Raw genomic sequence first — 14463 nt, 5'->3', positions numbered from 1 at the left:
CTCTTACAGCTGCTAGAAGCAAGAGGTGTTAGCAAGAACTTGTGGATACCAGGAAGTGTCATGTTACCATCCCAGTTTGCAAAACCCATTTTTTCCTGTTTTCATCCACAGGTTGTCATGGAATTTATAATGTGACCCTTATTATATTGTAACTGACTTTATTTTTATTTTTAGGCGACAGACTGCAGTTCTGGAGAAAAAAATCCTAGAAGATGGGTAAGAAACAAAAAGGAGTTTGCTAAAGTGCTAGTCACAAAATAAATTATAAGTGTCAAGGAATATGTTCCATTGAATGCAGTGTAATGTAACTTCTGAATAAGAATCTGTATTTGCCTTGTTAACTCAGCCTGCAAAATCCATTTCTCTTGTTTTCATCCACAGGTCCTCATGGAATATCTAATGTGACCCTTAATATATTGTAACTGACTTTATTTTTCTTTTTTAGGCGACAGACTGCAGTTCTGGAGAAAAGGAGCCTAAAACTAGAAGAAGATGGGTAAGAAACAAAGGAGTTTGCTAAAGTGCTAGTCACAAAAATAAATTCTATGGCTGCACTTCAGTAACTTCTGAATAAGAATCTGTACATTTGCAATCTTAAAATGGTTGCGTTCTGTTTTATGTTGTGTTGTGGTATTGCCTTCTGTTGTATGTTGTGTTTGTGTCTTAAAACCCCTCTAAGTAAGAGGTGTTAGTAAGAACTTTTAGATACCAGGAAATGTCATGTTAACTGCATTCCAGCCTGTAAAATCTGTTCTTGTTTTCATCCACAGCTTCTCATGGATCTGTACATTTGCATTTTTAAGATGGTTGCCTTCTATTACATACTTTGTGAATAAATCTCACTTCTGTTACATGTTATATTGTGAATAAAGTCATACCCATACTTTAAAATCCGTTTTCATCCACAGGTTCTCATGGATCTATATATTTGCATTGTTAAGATGGTTGCCTTCTGTTACATGTTGTTTTTGTGTAAATGTCAGGCCATAGTTAAACTAAAATCCCTCTTCTTTTTCACCCACAGGTTCTCATGGATCTATATATTTGCATTGTAAGATGGTTGCCTTCTGTTAAATGATGCTTTGTGAATAAATTTCAATCATACTTGACTTCCAATTAAATGTGCAGAGGATTTCTATGTAATAAAGTAGTAAAGTATGCATGTTTGTATCTGAACAAATGATATAATTATGCCTGTATGTCACTTTGTGAAAAATGATTCAGTTGGCTTGGAAAACTTCATTTGATTTGTACCTGTTGCTTTTGATTTAGTAATAAAATTATATATATATTTGATCTGAGTGTGCATCTTACTTAAAGTTGGCAAATTAAGGCAGAAACAATACAAAATGGTAATACTTTGTCAGTGGGTTTTGATAAGAAATAACTCTGGGGTGTTTCAATAATATGTACAGGTTTTCTTGGGCTTTAAAGTTGGCAAATTAAGGCAGAAACAATACAAAATGGTAATACTTTGTCAGTGGGTTTTGATAAATAACTCTGGGGTGTTTCAATAATATGTACAGGTTTTCTTAGCAATCAATACATACACAATCAATACATTTTGTGTGCTTGGGGGTTTTAAGAGTTGTTCTGTATCAATGCACAAAGGTTCTTGTGCCATGGCTAAATTTAAGCCAAAAAATCACCTGACATATTTATATGGCTGTGCACACATCCTGATGTTCCTAAAAGCTTCAACTGTTATAATTTAAAAGGGGAATTGCTGCTGAAAAACAGCATTTTTTATAACTTTCCAATTCATTTTGTCTTGTATGCCAAATGAGATGATTGCTTAGATACTCATAAAATGCCAAGAATGTTCAATGGAATTCACTTAAAATGCAATAACCACTTGAAACACTGCAATTTTATTATTCTTATTAATAAAACACAGGTAACAGTGTAATCCTATACATAAAGTTAAAGTTAAGCACAGGCTTAATAAGTGGGTTCATGAATCTTAAATGTTAAGGTATCTATAGGTCCCTTGACACAAAGAAATATGACTCATTTCCAAGAGTATCAAAATTTACAGCTGCAGGCTCACTGTTCCATCATGAATAATCTTAACATTAAAACTTTAAATTGTGGACTTTAGCAAAATATTTCTCTATATAAATTTCTCTCACATATTAGCTTTTATGGTTTATAAAGACTCAAACCTATGCATTTTACTTGGGACTTATTTAGTGGGATATACTGCTAATTAAATAGGCTTTCAGAGCTAAGAATGCATTGCTTAAAAATATTGTCATCTTTCAAATACAGATTCCCATACCTTGTACATTTTAGTAGCAAAAATGTTGTTCCTATTAATAGGCACAATGGCTTAGTCTATAGGTACCTAAATAGCTTAAAAGATTCATTTGCATTGTAACCCCTTCTCCTGTTCTGTTTCCATATAATAAGGAATCTCAAAAGCAAAAGAAAGTGAAGTAGACTCAGAATATCTGAACTGGTTGGGAATTATGGGAGTTGGGCTCCATCAGGTCAGGGAAGAAGCACAGCTTGGGTTTGTACCATACTTGGAGCTACAAACTCATCAATCACATTTTAGTCCGAATAAGTGTATTGTACAAATCAGAAATAGTTTAGAAGGAAGGCTTTTCTGTTATGGACATCCAGTAAAATTCTAGGAAGAGAAATCAATTTGGGAGTAGAATAAATTTTACATACACTCCTTTCCTCCCTTATTAAATATGTATATAGAGCAAAAGCATGATTCTAAAGTTCACTGACCAGATACAAAAGGAGAAATGGTAGAACTGCGATAGATAGATATATATTTTTTGCCCCAACTCAGGGCATGATGCATCTTATTTGATTATATCTCTACCTCCTATTTGATTATATCTCTGACTATCATCCTTTCCCTTTGGAACTGAGGGTGGCCTATGTTCTTTCTATATCTCTCCCCCTTCCCATTTTAACTTTCCCCAAAATTGAGAGCTTTATATCGCAGAGCAGTGACTGAATGTCTACAGAATCCTATACTTGTGTTAACTACAACAAATTTGTATTCGATTCCCTGAAATCTCTGTAATTGCCTGTCTCACTCTTGTACATTTCTTATCATTAAGTGCTTTCAGTGTTGAGATGAAACCTGCCTCCCTAGTATTTCTTTCCGTTGATACCAATTCTATACTGAGGAGAACAGAAATCAAATCAACTTCATCCTTTCTAAGACAGTACAGTATCAATAGCTGAAGACTATTATCATGCCTCTAATCTTCCTCTTTTCCAGTAAATTAGGCCCAGTTCCTTCACTTGAAGAAAGCTTTAATAAGACTTCCCCACATCCAGATGGCTTCCAGATGGCTACCATCATGCCCAGCTTCATACCATAGTGCAGGGTTCCTCAAACTTGGCCACTTTAAGACTTGTGGACTTCAACTCCCAGAATTCTCCAGCCAGCATGGCTGGCTGGGGAATTCCAGGAGTTGAAGTCTACAAGTCTTAACGTAGCCAAGCAAGTTTGAGGACGCCTGTCATAGTGGTTAGGGAATACAATGAGTTGTAGTCTGTCTCAAGTTGGAGAAGATTGCTATCACTGAATTGAAAAGGGCATTTCAGAACCTCATTACTGGTAGTCCTCGACTTACGACCACAATTGAGCCCAAATTTTCTGTTGCTAAGCAAGACATTTGTTAACTGAATTTTGCCCTATTTTACAACCTTCCTTGCCAAGTTTGTTAAGTGAATCACTGAAGTTGTTACTAAGACAACTGTTAAGTGACTCTGGCTTCCCCCTTGACACTTTGCTTGTCAGAAGGTCTCAAAAGGGATCACATGACCCTGGGCCACTGCAACCGTCATAAATATGAGTCAGTTGCCAAACGTCCGAATTTTGGTCATGTGACCATGGGGATGCTGCAATGGTCATAAGTGTGAAAAATGATCAGAAGGCACTTTTTTCAGTGCCGTTGTTATTTCAAACAATCACTAAGTGAACTGTTGTAAGTTGGGGACTACTCGTACTTCCGCAGCCCATAATAGAGGGTTTGTGTCCTGCTACTGAATTCATGCAAGCCTCTTGTGGTATAACTATCAAAATACTATATTTTTCTCTCTTGTTGCACCTGCTTGCTCTATTAATAGAACCTCTGGGCATATGCAAAGAGCCTTGATCTTCTTAGACAGCTTTGAAATTCAAAGACACCAAGGCCTTCAAGTAGACATTAGCTGTTGCTTCTCCTGCTTCCATTGTTATTCAATGCATTGTTTCTAAATGGTTCTAATTCAAAAGTAGTATTACTCAGCCATAAAAAAGAAATACACTTTCCCTCATCAGTGTCTGCCTCAATCTAGTTTATTTTAAGAGAAAAGGAATTGCAGGGTATTTTTTTCCCATTGCATCTACAAAAATTCCCACTGTTGGATAATTAAAAACAAAAGAATCCATGTTCTTCTTTCATCTAATTACCATAATCCAGTACACAACACTGAGAAAACCCAAATGGTAGTGAGAGAGCCAAGGAATTGCAGTGCTGTCTAACATACTGTAAGTAATGTATCCATTATTTCTAAATAGCATTATTGAGAGGCTGACCTCTTTGGCTAGAAATCAGTCCCATAAGAAATTAACAGGACAGCCAGTTCTAAATCTTTAAAAAAATAGTATGATGTAGGTAAGGGATGTCCAAACTTAGCAACTTTTAAGACCTGTGGACTTCAACTCGCAGAATTTCCCAGCCACGGGGAATTCTGGGAGTTGAAATCCACAGGTCTTAAAGGTGTCAAAGTTGGACACTCCTGATGTAGGCAGTACCAAGAACAAACATTGCTTTTTTTCCTCTTTAAAAGCGACTTACACCTTCAAACACAAGTTAATCTGCATTTCTCAAATCAAGCACAATCATTTAGCCATTTTTCTGAGCGTGGAGTACAGAGATTAAGACAGGAAGATCTCTGTTTATGCTAGGGAAGTGAAGGGCTGTGTGGAGATGCAAAGGCACAAAATATTCACTGTGATTATAGCGACATGTCACACCAAACGATAAATTAGCCAGCCCTAGTTTGGTGCAGCGGTTAAAGCACTGGACTAGAAACTGGGAAAATGTGAGTTTTAGACTAGCATTGGGCGTGAGGCCAGCTGGGTGATTTGGGCCAGTCACTCTGTCTCAGCCTCAGGAAGGAGGCAAGGGCAAGCCACTTCTGAAAATCTTGCCAGGGGAAAAAAAAGCTGCAGGGATTAATTCAGGAAGTTACCAAGAATCAGTAATTTTATTTATATTTGTATTTATGTAACAAGTAGTCCTTGAGTTACAACAGTTCATTTAGTGACCGTTTGAAGCTACAACAGCACTGGAAAAAGTGACTTATGACCATTTTTCACACATACGACCATTGCCGCATCCCCATGGTCACATGATCAAAATTCTGATGCTTGGCAGCTGACTCATATTTATGACGGTTGCAGTGTCCCGGGGTCATTTGATCACCTTTTGCGACCTTCTGACCAGTAAAGTCAATGGGGAAGCCAGGTTCACTTAACAACCATGTTACTAAGTTAACATTTGCAGTGATTCACTTAACAACTCTGGCAAGCAAAGTTATAAAATGCGGCAAAATTCACTTAACAAATGTCTTGCTTAGCAATAGAAATTTTGAGCTCAATTGTGGTCGTAAGTCGAGGACTACCTGTATTCATGTGATGGTACAGAAGAAAGTGGCTAGTTTATGGTTCCATGTGTGGAGACCAATCAATTGTATTACTTAAGGAAAACCAGGATTACACTAACTGAAAGTGATTTTTTTTTCTTTGAAGTCAATCAGCAAGCTCCTTATAATCAAATAACACCTTTTTTTGAGTTTTATAAGGAGCAGCTCATTTTGCAAAATGTTCCTCTTAAAAATGCCCCTCTTGACCCCCTCATAACAAGAGACTTCTTTTGTTAAGCACTCCAAACTGGAAACACTGCCTTTAATACAGGAATGTAAAAAAGGTGTTAGAAGTGCATGACTAAAGCAGTCTCTTGGAGGATTGCTCCTATTTACACGCACAGTGAGACTCCTTTTATGCCCAGGTATTTCATTCTTCATGATTTTAGAAGAACAGGATATATTATGGTTGTGTGGGTTTGTAAACTGATTCTTAACATATTAAATTGAGGTGGCTTACAATGGAACTACTACATTACAAGAATGCAAAAAAAAACCCCACCCTTAAAAATAAGTACCACTTGCATAAGATTCAGACAAAGAAGTCCTAAGTGAAGGGCTAGGCTTTAATGTTTGTTTGTTTGTTTGTTTGTTTGTTTTTATTTACATCCCACCTTTATTATTTGTATAGATCAGAGGTCCCCAATCTTTTGGGCACCAGGGACCGGTTCCATGGAGAGAGGTTTTTCCGCGGACCGGAGGGTGCGTGGTTTTGTGTGCTGCCTGCATCTCGCAGATGGGGCTTTGCTTGTTTGTGTGAACTGGTTGCTGGCGTGCCGTGGCCCGGGACTGGTCCACAGACCGGGGGTTGGGGACCCCTGGTATAGATAACTCAAGGCAGCAAACAGACCTAACACTCCTTTCTCCTCCTATTTTCCCCAGAACAACAATCCTGTGAGGTAGGTTATATATTGAATATATATAAAAATATGTCGGAACAGGCCTCTAAACAGAGAGGCACTTTGAGCTAGTGGTTAAGGAGTTGGGCCAGGAGCAGGAAAAGCTAGAATTCTAGTCTTGCTCTAGGTACAGAGACTCTTGGGCCAGTTACTCTCTCAGTCCTGGGGAGAAGAATATACCTGCAAGCTACTTTGGTGCTGCTAACACAACTGCATCAACTTCTCTATGTGGTTTTCAGAAGTCAAGTCTGTTTCCCAAAAAACATATCTCACAAATATCTTGGGTTTGTTTTGGGGTTTGCAAAAAGCCATGCCACAATTAATCACCCTCAATAGTTCTTGACATAGTTCTCTGACAGTCCTGGTAATCAACCTGCTTTATAACAACAAAGGTAGCAAAAGATGTATTATTGTTATTGTTTCTTGTGTAGAATTTCATGCCTTTATTCTGGATATATATCCTTGGAGTTCCCTCCTCCAGTTTTTCTTTTTTCTTCAGATTTTCCTGTTTTGGCCAATGGTAGCCTTCCCCAAGCATCACTGACACTTCTCTCCCTTGCTTTTCAGGAACTAATTTTGTCTACCGTAGTCCTTGTCTTGTGGAGCCACAATGGAGGCTAAAATTTTTGTTGCTAAGCGAGACATTTGATAAGCGGGTTTTGCCCCATTTTATGACTTTTCTTGCCACAGTTGTTAAGTGAATCTGGCTTTCCCATTGACTTTGTCAGAAGGTCGCAAAAGGTGATCACATGACCCTGGGACACTGCAAACGTCATAAATATGAGTCAGTTACCAAGTGTCCAAATTTTTATCACATGACATTGGGGATGCTGAATGGTTGTACAGTAAGTGTGAAAAATGGGGATAAGTCACTTCTTTCAGTGCTGTTGTAACTTCCAACGGTCACTAAGTGAACTAAGTTGACTTGTAAGTCGAGGACTACCTGTATTCAGCTACCATAATTCAGCTTCTGCTCCTCAATATATAAATATGACAGTAGTGAATATGAAAGAAATAAAATCACAGGATGTTTTAACATTAAGAATATAGAAAGTTGCCTTCTACTGAGACCAGATCACTGTCCATCTGTCCCAGGGGGTCTTCATGCTTGGCAATTTTAAGTCTTGTAGACTTCAACTAGGACTGGCTGAGGAATTCTGGGAGTTGAACTTCACAAGTCTTAAAGTTACCAAGTTTGAAGACCCCTGATCTATCCCAATACTATTAACACTGACCTAGCAGGGCGTCTCCAAGTTTAGATTAGGAGTGTCCAATCTTGACAACTTTAAGACCTGTGGATGTGCTGGCTGGGGAAGTCTAGGAGTTGAAGTCCGCATATCTTAAAGTTGCCAAGCTTGGACATCCCTGGGTTTAGACCAAAGGACTTTTCTCAGAATAACCTTTGTCTCTGAGCAGTATCTCCTCCCAAACCATAGGTTTTCTTTTTTGGGGAAAAAGGCATTTTAAAATGTCACGAATTTGGTGAGAGAGCAATGGCTTTTCCATCTTATGGGGAGATTATGCCCTTGTGGTGAAATGATAAGAATAAAGTAAGGTCTGCAGAAAATACCCAGGGCAGGAAAATAAGCATATTGTGGATAGATTCATTACAAACTAAGCACAAAGTCAACAGATAAAAACTCATCTCCTGCCCTTGGCTTATAGGCAAGCCTTGATAGGCATGGAAAGAGTAGCTTTTTCTAATCTGTCACCCTTTAGGAACTATTAATTTAGTGTTTGGGAATTATGAGAGCTGCAATTTTAACAAACCTAAGAGTGTGCCAACTTGGGGGAAAATGGCTTTCTATATACAGTAGTTAGATTCACACATGATTTTAAACATAGTCTGTTGAATAGCTTTGGGGTCCTAATTTGCCTTTAATATCAAGCCAGGTATCTTGGCTTATGGGCCAACAAGGTACAATGGTGTGTTTAAGACAAATCTAAGCAAACAATGTAATGACTTAGCAGGATATGTAAACCAACCACTGTTTCCTATTAAAAATGTGTAGCTGGAAATTCCATAGTGGGGAAAATTCTTCAGGTTTTCAGGCCAACTAGGCCTATGCAGACTGGGATGTAGGTGCCATATCTTTGAGGATGGCCCATTGTTCATGGGCTGAGCCCCTCATTTTCATGCAGAAGAGCTCACATTCACTCCTTGCCTCCTCCAGTTTCAAGCATCAGAGTAGAAGGCAAAGGGAGAGATCCCTGCTTGAAATTTTGGAGATCTAATAATCTTTATTAGATCTACTATGTCCAAATTCTTGCATCTGTAGCATAAAGAGATGACAAAATCTATTCTAATTCTATAAGGCACCTTACAATAACTACCCTAAATGCATTTGGAGAGTCTAGTCCAAATCTGAAGATTTTCTTTGAAAATATCACCCAATTCTGCTAGTTTCCAAGCTTTCCCTTTAGCAGGGCCTCCCAGCAACTTGTTCAAGGTTTTTTGATAATTACCATGCCAACCCTTTCAGGAGCAAGAGACAGTGAAGGAATATGCTTCCTCCTTGTTTTTGAAGCCAAGACGGGTCAGTCATAACAAGATTTGGTCCTGCTCCGTTCCTGGAATCTGAATTCATAACATTTTCAGCTCTCTGAAGGCCTGTGCTTCTGAAGACAAAGCAAATAAAATAAATAAAATTTATCTATCCGTTCCCAGACAAAGACTTAAAAGCAGAAAGTGAAAACTATCAAAATAATCGAGTTAAGGAAAACATTGTGTAGCCCTGGGCCCCCCACTTTTATTATTATTATTATTGGCCAGGAGCACATTTGGGTCACTTTCAGAAGGAGCTACAGGCAAGTAGAGAAAATGGCTGCCATAGGAAAGTTGCCAGTTCAGAAGAAAATATATCACGGACAAATTCCCAAACTCTTACTCCTTCCTCATACACATGCATTGTCAGTTCTGGTTTGTGTGAAGTTTTTTTTTCCTGGGCTGATGGGTACATTTACAAGAAAAGCCTTTTTAAAACATTTTTCTAAGAATGATCCTGGGTCTATATGTGGTCCACAAGCTTTCACAGAAATAGAAATGACTCATAATGCTAGGGCTTGTATTATTTTATTGAAAATAAACTTAACAAAGTAAGTTAGAACAGAAGCCAAGTAGATATAAATGAAGAAGATGCAGGGCTGAATACTCAGTTGGGAATCTCAGATTAAACTCAGTGCTTAAATGTTAGAGAGGAATGAGAAGTGGAAAATCAAAAAAGGAAGACAGAACAGTTTAAACTTGGAAAAGTTAGGGCTTCATTCTTTCATGAGCAAGATTTTCCACACTGCCACATTTTATTGTCTTTGATCGTGCTCCTCCAAGATGAATGTTAAAATTATTTTTTAACAGTTTCATGTTTTATTGCTGGTCTATGACCGTAATAAAGTTGTTTATTATTATTATTATTATTATTATTATTATTATTATTATTATTATTATTATTATTATTATTATTATTATTATTATTATTATTAGTTTCATGTTTTAAATTTTATATTTTATTTATAATGTTAATCTTTTCACACTCTTATCATTTAATTATTTTTATATTGCTGTAAGCCACCCAGAGTCGCTTGAGAGTGTGATGGATGGCATATAAATTTAATAAATAATAATGAATTATCCTTGCTTTGTACAGCCATCAAATCATCTCTGTAAAAGCATCACAAAGATCATTGAAATCACAACAGTTCTACAAATGCCAAGAAATTTTAGAAGTAGGAGGGCTGGGGGCAGAGGGAAAGTTTAAGAACCAGAACTATTTAATGTTGCAAATGAAGGTAAATATATGTGTCCCAGGATAATGTTGCAGTACCCAATATGGGTTGGTCACTGGTCACCGGTCACCAGGACCAGAGGTTTAATCTTCCAAGCTTTCAGACTCATGCTGGGGCCCATCCTCAGGGAACTTTTCTCTACAGGAATGTGTGCTTTGGGCTATTCTATGCATAGTATTTATGTCTGCCTGGTTGGTTATGGCCTCTTATTTGTGGATTGGGGTGTTGATGGCCAGCTATTAAGTCTGCTGTTGGCTGAACCCACTCAATGCCACAGGATTACTTTGGGAAGAATGGATTACATGTTAAGGGAAAGTCAGAATGGACTATCAGAGAGGAAACTATGGTTACTTAAGAAAAGATGAGTCTTCACTGCTGTTTTTCCCATGGATTTTCTAATCAAGTAACAATTGTCAACCCATTCATACAAATATATTCAAAACACTTTTCAAACATCAATCCACAAATGTCAAGATTTTTTTCCCACCAGGTTGTACAAATCTCCAAACCAAACAAGCCCTACTTGTGTCCAATTACTTCTCTGAAGTTTTAATCATGTTTTCATCCAAATTAAATTGGTAAAAGAATATAGTGATGATTGTAATTTAATGTCTATTTATTCCACTGGATCCAACATGGCAGTCTAGTTCCAACTCACCAATGTCACTGGAGTTAGATTATTGCTAGTTAACAGGTAGTAAGTAAATATTTAAAAGGCAATATCTCCAGGCTTACAACTGAAGTTATTTTAAAGAAGCGTACTCTTTCTGGTGAAATCAGTGGAACCTAAAACGCTTTTCTTTGGCTTGATTTTGCCCTACCAGCCTATTTTACTCTATCCACATGGTGGAAGACATTTATGGTTTTCTAAATGGTGTACTGGGCATGGCACAGTTGTGTGCAAGTTGCCAATGGCAGAACATAAGCTTTTTATAGTGAAATGCAATTGCCAACAGTTTCAGGAAGAACCAGGAAAAATATTTGTTTGAAACCGAGTATCTGCTCTTAGTACAGTACAGTACAGTATAGTACAGTACAGACAGCTAATATGAGTTGACTTGGTATAAGGCAGTTTCCTAATTTTTTCAATAGGCCACACATGCAGAATCCTCTTTAAAGAGTTTCCTAATAAAAGATAATTATGACTGACCATCAACAGCCTGGCTGAACTTGTGAGTTCTTAGCCTTTATTTCTTCTTTCAGCCCACTCTAGAGTAAGAGAAACTTAATTCTAAATCTTCCTGCCCAAAGATCAAAAATATAGAATATAGAAATATAGAAACTTGTGCCAATCCTGACCCAAGGGTTACCTTTACTATCTTGCAGGTACCCAAGATTTTAATGGAAAAATCACACCTCTGAAATCAATCAAGCCAAAATTTCTAGATATAAAAAGGAGTTGATTGGGGAGGGGGAGGGAAACAAATATAGTGAAAGTCAGGGAAGGTAACAAATCACTCTTGTATAGAATTCCAATTAAAATCTAGGCACTCAGCCCAACTAAACTATCTATGTATCTCCTTGAATAAATCTTGGATTTCGGCACATTTTCCTTGTAGAGATAATGGTTAGAGAGATAACTTCTGGACTTTGTGCTTGGATGTTCAAAGGCAAGGCAAATGTTTTTTTCCCTTCTCCCCTTGATATTTTTTCACCTGAACATTTATTCTCACTTTGTCAGAAAGTGGGAGTTTAGTAAAAGGCACTTTGAAGAGACTGATTGGGCAAAGCAAAATCAATAACAATGTTCATCTAACCACATTTGCTGGGTCTAGAATTATTAAGAGCTCAGTGTGCTTTTTAACCAATTCTCCTTTGTATGAATAGGATTACATGAACTGGAACAAAAGCTGAATTGCATCTATTGAGGCCTTTCATCACAGGTTCAATTTATCAGATACTTTAAGAGTTAGTGTTCCGCCATATCTAAATTAGGGGTCTGTCACAAGGTGAAAGAGATGGGGAAGGCAGTAAAAGTAAGGAATGGAATCACAAATATTTTAAAAACTCCAGCTCCTGAAATAAAAAAAAATGCTTCTGTGTAAGTCAACAAGTCATCCCACAGAAGTATTCAGAGGATCTTGCAGAAAACATTGCAAACTACATCTTGCATCTGAACCCTGCGTAATAGCCCTGCATAAAACCAAAGTATTTTTTTCTTAGAACATGGTAACATTAAAGAGACAGGCATGGAAATATAGCTAAGTATTTTTATAGGGGGGGGGGGGGAAGCAGGCAAAAAGGGAGAAATTACAACACCCTATGTTATATGGCAATTTAAAAGCAGAACTTCTCATACTTTTAATATAACTGTTTATTTAATGGTACTGTTTATTATCAATGGAAACTCAAAGGGTTTCCATTGATAATAAACAGTACCCCTCAAAGATAATCACCCAGCCTTTGCAATAAAACACAACCCTCTTTTTCAAGACAGCCTGGTCTACTTTCTGGTTATTTGACCAACTCTACAACCCATCTCTACCTGAAATTTGTTCAACTGGACCTAGGAAACAGATTTGTTTCATCCTCTGTGAGATATGGTGACAAATATTTGATTGATGCATAACATGTATGAATGAGATCAATGGAAGAATCTAATATCACCCAGTTTGGTGTAGTGGTTAAGGTGCTGGCCTAGAAACCAGGAAACTGTCAGTTTTAGTCCTGCTGTAGCCATGAAAGTTGGTTGGGTGAGTTTGGGTCAGTCACTCTCTTTCACCCCAACCTATCCACCAGTACTGTTGTTGCAGGGAAAATAGAAGGAAGGAGTATTATATATGTTCAGCACCTTGACTTACTTAAAAAGTAATAAAGGTAGACCACCTAGAGTTGCTTGATAGTGAGAAGGGTGGCATATAAATTTAATAAATAAAAGTAATAAATAAAGCAGGTAGGCCTTGACTCACAAGCACAATTGAACCCAAAATTTCTGTCTAAGCGAGACAGTTGTAAAGTGAGTTTTGCCCCATTTTACAATCTTTCTTGCCACAGTTGTTAAGCAAAACACTGCAGATGATAAGCTAGTAACACAGATGTAAGGTGAATCTGGCTTCCCCATTGACTTTGCTTGTCAGGAGGTCACAAAAGGTGATCACATGACCCCAGGACAATGCAACTCTCACACATACGAGCCAGTTGCCAAGCATCTGAATTTTGATCACTAGGGGGATGCTGCAATGTTCTTGTGAAAAATAATGTCACTTTTTTCAGTGCCATTGTAACTTAAATGGTCACTAAATGAGTGGTTTCTAAGTGGAGGATGACCTGTAATAGATCATCTATTCCAGCCTTCTGCTCAGTGAAGGAATCCACTTCATCTCCCCACATATTAAAAGCCCCAGGGACAAGGACTCCATCCCTGATCCATGTAGACTGCTCCATTGGTTATTGCTGTGCTCTCCAAACCTGAATTGGATAAAAGTGGTTTTGCTTTGGGTAACAACACACAAACCCATTCTCAAAGAAAAGACAGACATTTAAATTAACTTCAATTGCTATGTTGAACAAAAATAACTTTCCGATGAGCATTTTGGGTAATGGAGGACAAAGTTTGGGAAGCCCTGGCCAGTAGTCAAATGTGCGGCCTATGTTTCTTTTCTTTTTCTTTTTTTTTCTTTCTTGTCTAATTTGTTTTTCTAAATTTCAACCCATTGATTCTTGTCTGCCCTTGATTTCCAACAGATAATAGGTTGCCCTGTCTCACACTTGGCAGACTTTTAGATATCTGTAGATTGATATCCTATCACCCCTCACGCATCTCTTTTGCAAATTCTGTGGTTTCTTTAACTTATTCCTTCTAGGATTTCTTTCCAGACCCCCTATTATCCTGAACTGCCAAATTCTGCATATCCCTAATTTGTTTATTCCAATACCTTTATGCGTATTTAGATGTCACTTTTATAAGAGAAATGTGTTTATGGGAAAGAGGCTCAGTTTTTCACATGCTTGAGCCTTTTAATGTACCACTCCCAGGTTTTGTAAGAACTGGCCACCGGTGCTGAAGTAAAAAAAAATTGCAGTCAGTAGAAAGGGAAGAACAAGAATGGAAATAATCATGAATATACATTGAGATTCATCTGACTGGATTCATCCTGAATGCAGCTTTCAGGACTAG

The 14463-nt window shown here is 37.7% G+C and overlaps 1 long non-coding RNA gene across 1 annotated transcript; it reads left to right on the top strand.

Annotated features, from left to right (window-relative positions):
- The first annotated feature begins 200 nt into the window (after nt 1–200).
- Nucleotides 201–954, top strand: LOC107290948. The gene is made up of 3 exons (XR_001548963.1): nt 201–216; nt 446–496; nt 909–954. It is a non-coding gene; the product is annotated as an uncharacterized LOC107290948 (long non-coding RNA).
- The last annotated feature ends 13509 nt before the right edge of the window (nt 955–14463 follow it).

Source organism: Protobothrops mucrosquamatus, unplaced genomic scaffold (assembly GCF_001527695.2).
Source record: "Protobothrops mucrosquamatus isolate PMUCROS unplaced genomic scaffold, P.Mucros_1.0 scaffold1012, whole genome shotgun sequence".
Classification (NCBI taxonomy): domain Eukaryota; kingdom Metazoa; phylum Chordata; class Lepidosauria; order Squamata; family Viperidae; genus Protobothrops; species Protobothrops mucrosquamatus.
This window is presented reverse-complemented; position numbering and strand designations above follow the sequence as displayed.